Source organism: Elephantulus edwardii, unplaced genomic scaffold (genome assembly GCF_000299155.1).
Source record: "Elephantulus edwardii isolate Elephantulus edwardi_28Jun2011 unplaced genomic scaffold, EleEdw1.0 scaffold00117, whole genome shotgun sequence".
NCBI classification, from domain to species: Eukaryota; Metazoa; Chordata; class Mammalia; order Macroscelidea; family Macroscelididae; genus Elephantulus; species Elephantulus edwardii.
The window spans coordinates 3,671,032-3,676,677 of NW_006399867.1; positions in this window are offsets into that span (position 1 = coordinate 3,671,032).

Sequence of the window (5,646 nt, forward strand, 5' to 3'; positions counted from 1 at the left end):
ATGTATACTGCATTGAAACAGATGAGGGAGAAAATAGTTTAAAAGGGATATGTGATTAGGTATTTTTGTCATGACAACAGTCCAGAGCGAAGGCTGCATAGTGGAGTGGACCTGGAAGAGGGTTTGTAAAACAATGAAAGAATTTTTCTTTTACTTTTCCAAGAGGGTGGTGTACTAGGGTTGGGAGGGGAGAAAAGTGCAACAATGAATGAATGGAAACCCAAAGTCTCTGTAAATTTTCATTGAAATAATAATTTTTTAAATAAAAAAAAAAGATTGTCTAGTGTGTTGGTTGAAAGTTGTATCACAAGAATATGTTAATTTCCAGGTTCCAGGGGTGGCTGAAGGACATTCTCTTGGGGTTTCTACCAGCCTCTGTTAGATCAGTAAGCCTGACAATCTTTATTCTTTTGCTCCATATTTCTCTCCCACTCTATCCAGCACGTTCTGGAAAGAATGTGGTTCTTTTCAGAATGGGCAGCATTGGTAGCTGGGCACCATCTAGTTCATCTGGTCTCGGGGTCAAGGACCTTGAGGTCTGTAAAGCCTGTTACTACTATGAACTAATCTTTCCATGCATCTTTTCTTTCCTTCACTCTTCTTTGCTCCAGAGAGGAAGAGACCAATAATTGCACCCCAGGTGTCTCCTCTCAAGCTTTTAAGACCCTAGTTGTTACTCATCAAAGTAGAGTGTAGAACATTGTTGGTTGATGCCAAGACTATAGTCCTGAGGCGCCATGACTAGAAAAACTTTCCCTCAGGGTGTTTGGTGGTGATTAGAAAGTTTATATAACTTTGTTTCCATTGCCTTGACTATATACTCTGCTATATTTGGAGTATGTATAAGTAAACATGTAACTATATGGTCTACCAAACCCTCCAGGCATGGGGGTCATCTCTTACACTCACCCATATCTATCTGTCTGACCTGCCTACCTGCATACCCACTTATAGATTAATGTTTGTTGTTCCTAATAATGTAGGATTGTATTTGTCAAAATACTTTTGTTGGTTATAAGTCTTTTGCACCTCTTCATGTCTCCCCTTTTAAAGGATATCATGCTGATCACCCCTTATTTTATATAGTCTTTCATTTCACCAAATTTAATATATGTCTGTTATCTAATTATAGGAGACGTGGTTCAGCTCTGTTATTCATAGGGTCTCTATGAGTCGAAGTTGACCCAGTGGCACCTAACAACAACAGCTAGTGGCATAGTACATAATATGTTAGACTGTTAACCAAAAAGTTGTCAGTCCAAATCCACCAACTACTCTATGGGAGAGAGATGGCCAGTCTCTCCCATAAAGATTTACAGTCTCAGACAATCAATGGATGTCAGAACCAATTTGATGGCAGTGGATTTCATTTCGTATTTATTGATTGATTTGTTTTCCTTCTTCCTTTCTTCTCCCCTCTCATCCCTATTAATCATCAAAGACTGTTTATTTCTGTATGTAAACTTTTCCTTAACTATAATAGTTATTGTTGTCATTAGGTGCTATCAAGTCAACTGTGACTCCTAGCGACCCTGGGAACAACAGATCTGAACCCTGTCCTATCCTGTGCCAGCTTCATCATCTCTGACATATTTGGGCCCATTGCTCAGTCACCGAGTCAGTCCAGCTTGTTGAGGGTCTTCTTCTTCTTAGCTGACTCCCTTCCTTTCCAAGCTTAATGTTTCTCTCTGAACTCTGGTTCCTCGTGAAAATATGCTTAAAGTGAGTGAAATGAAGTTGGGGTTTTTTTTTCTTCTGAGGATAGGAGGAGAACACTGGTTGCACTTCCTTCAAACAGATTTGTTTATTCCTTTGGCAGTTCATGGTATATTCAATACTCTTCACCAACACCACAACTGAAACACATCAGTTCTTCTTTGGTCTTCCTTATTCATTGTCCTTATTCATTTCAGATACATAGGAAGTAATTGAAAAGACCATCACTTGGATCAGGCACACCTTAGTCTTTAAACAGACATCCTTGCTTGTTAGAACTTTTAAGAGATCTTTGGCAGTAGGTAGTTCCCTAATGCAACATGTGTTTTAATTTCTTGACTGCTTGCTACTGTGTGTGTCAATTGTGGATTCAATGAAAAAGAAATTGTTGACAACTTTAATCTTTTTTCTGTCTGTTATGATGTTGGCAGTGGTGTGGATTTTTATATTCATGACTGTATAGTTACTTGTACAAGACGTGCCTTTTTTCATGTATGAGGATCCAAGGAGGGGAGGGTAAGTAAGAGCAGAGGGGGAAGGATGGGCTGGGGCGGGGAATCCTAGGGTCGCACAATCTGATGGGTAGAGGGAGGAGTGGGTAAAGGAAATGGGAAAATTCTGACAAGGCAAGACAGGGCAATAGTGGACATAGTTCAATGTTTATTAATTTTACAAAATATAATGAATGGGAATTATTGTATGAAACACAATGTGAATGTGAATGAAGAATAGTGTAAAATACAATGTATACAAACTTTGTAAGCAAATATAAATTTTTTTTAAATGACATGTCTTTTTTGTGGCTGAGGTATTTCATTTGGCACAATGTCCTCTAGGTTCATCTATCTTTGTGATGTTTCCCCACATCCAATCTGCCTGCTTCTGATGACTTGAAATCAAAATCGCATGCTCTCTCTTCCCTTCAAATCTGTGACCTTCCTGAACGCTCTGTTGCCTAGTCTGAGGTTTTCCCATCTGGGTGGAAAAAAACTCTAGAACAACAAAAGTAAATATGTGAGTTTCGCTCCTGTGAACTGCTAGGTCTAAGCTCTAGCCCCAGTCTCATAAAGGAAGGCCTCCTACAACAGCACCCCCAGACACCCCACACCCCCGTGACAACGGCAGAGTGTGCTAGGAGCCAGACGCCGTGCAGGGTGACTTAGACGAAAGAGCTCATTTAATCCTCCCAACAACCTACTGACTGTGATGCTGTTATTTATGGGAAAAGAGTGAGGCGCAGAAAGTTTCCATTGTATAGCAAATAAGTGTCTGAAGCAGATTTTAAACCAGACAAGCTGATGTTGGGACTCCAGCTCTTCACCACAATGCACTACTGCCTCCTAGTGTTTCTCAAAGGCTTTGAGATCATGAGCTCTGTGGTGTCAGCCAGGCAGTTTCTTGTCCATCTCAGGTAAACAATACTTCAGAAACTTGTTACAAATAGGAAGTTTTATCTCCTTTCCTAATTTTTTTTTGTTAATTCTTTCCTATGCTTCAGGTGAAAGTGTACAGAGTGATTGGTTTTCAACTCTCCCCACCCCCACCCCCATGTAACATGTCTTTTTAATTTTTTTATACTGATTTATTTACAAAGTTTAAATACATTGTTTTCCCACAAAGATCCTTCCTCTTTCCTTCACACACAAGCCATCGAATTGTGCAACTCTATGATTAACACATTCCTCCTCCTGCCCATCCTCACTCTTCCACTTTCACATTCCCCTCCCCCCTTGGGTCCTCGTATTCATGCTACAATAATGGTCTTGTACAGTATTTGTCGTTGTGGGACTGAGTTAGTTCACTCAGCATACGATCTCCAGTCTCTCCCAAATTAGGTTGTGATTTACAAAATCATTGCTCCTGAATGCTGCATAGTATTCCATTGTAAGAATGTACCACCACTTCTCAATCCATTCATTTGTGACTGGACATCTGGGTTGTTTCTGTGTTCTTGCGATGGTGAATAAAAGTGCTATGAACATTGGTGTACAAGTCTCCATTTGAGCCTCAGTTCTCATTTACTTGGGGTATATTCCAAGCAACAGAATAGCTGGGTCATATGGAATATATATGTTCAGCTTTCTGAGGAAGTGCCAAACTGCCTTCCAGAGTGGTTGTACCACTTTAAAATCCTACCAACAATGTATAAGAGTTCCTATCTTGCCACATGCTCTCCAACATTTATTACCTGCTGTCCTGTTAAACTTTGCTACTGCTACTGGAGTTAGATGATATCTCATTGTGGTTTTAATTTGCTCATTTTCAACTGTTATCATTCATACAAACTTTGCCTTGTGATAATTACAGTCACCACAGTGGAACGGCACTCTCTATACTTCCTCTCTCCCTGTAATGCTCATTTCTGTTCATTTTCTAACTTATCCTTTCCAGTCTTTTGGGCTTTCCCCTTGGGCATATCTGCCCTTTTGATTTTGTGTTATTGATTGTTCTGATGTTTGAGTACCTCCCTGGGGTTATTGTTCACTTTACAGATGTGTCTATTGTTTGGCTGAAAGTTAGGTCCAGGGGTGAGCTTGGTTCCAGGCTCACAGGGTTACTAAAGGCCAAAGTCTTAGGGGTTCTGCCAGTCTCTATTAAACCAGGAAGCCTAGTCATTTTGTGATTTTGAGTTTTGTTCCCATTTTTCCCCTATCCTGCTTGTTTCTGAGAGGCTATTGTTGTTGTGGTTGTTGTATATCATTAAAATGGAATTGACCCATAGCTGACCTTCCTGTGGGTTTTCCGAGGAAGCTGGTGACTTTGAACCATATGCCTTTGGGATTGCAATGCAGCTTCTTGCCACTAGGTTACCAGTGTTGCCTTTCTGTGAGATAAGGGGAGCTATATAAATTATCACAATCTCACTTTTAATAATTTTATTTCTAGGGAACAGATAGCACAGGAGAGGGAGACCCCAGATGAGATGGATTGATACAGTAACTGGGGTGATGGGTGTTAGTGTGTTGGAGTTAGTGAGACTGGCTCAGGACAGGGAAGAGTTCAGAGCTGCTGTGCATAGGGTCGCTCTACATGGTAGGTGACTCAGTGGCACTTAATAACATACTATGACAGGTTTGGAAGCAGGAGTGGCATCTACTTCCTAAATAACATGCCTCTGGAAACCCTATTAACTTTGATAAATGTCAATAGTTGTAGAGGGGCTTCAGACCTTTTGTTCATAGGGTCATGCTCAACTCAAAGACAACCAACCACAATGACAACAATTTCTAGGGGAAGTCTTGAGACACTTGCTGCAAATAATCAAATACTACATACAGCCATCAATATTGATTGCATCTCAAACACCAAGAAGAAAAGAAAAATAAATCCTCAAATCTGGACCAAAAGTCAGCATTATGATAGGTGACGAAAAGATTGAAGTTGTCAATGATTTTCTCTTACTTGACTCCACAATCAACACCTTTGTTACCAGTAGACAGGAGATCAGGAGATGTATTGCCTTGGGCAAGTCTGCTGTCAAACAACATCTTCAAATTACTGAGGAGCAGTGATGTCAATTTAAAGACTAAGGTGTGCATAATTCAGGTCATGGTCTTTTGAACCACTTTCTATGCATCTGTGAGCTGGACAATGAACCATGAGGACAGAGGAAGAATCAATGACTTTAAGTTGTGATGGTAGAAAAAAAACAGATGAGTTTTAGAGTACGTACATCCAGAGTCCTCCTTGAAGGTAAGGATGGGTGGATCTTCAACTCACATACCTTAGACATGTTGCTAGGAGGAGGCTACTCCTTGGAAAGGAACATCATTCTTGGAATGAGGGTCAGCAAAAGAGAGGAAACCCCTCAACCTAATATTGACACAGTGACTCCAGCAATGGGCTCAAGTATGTCAGAGATGATGAGATTGGCACAGGATAGATATGACAAGATTCAGACTTGTTGTTAATAGGTTTGCTATAAGTCAT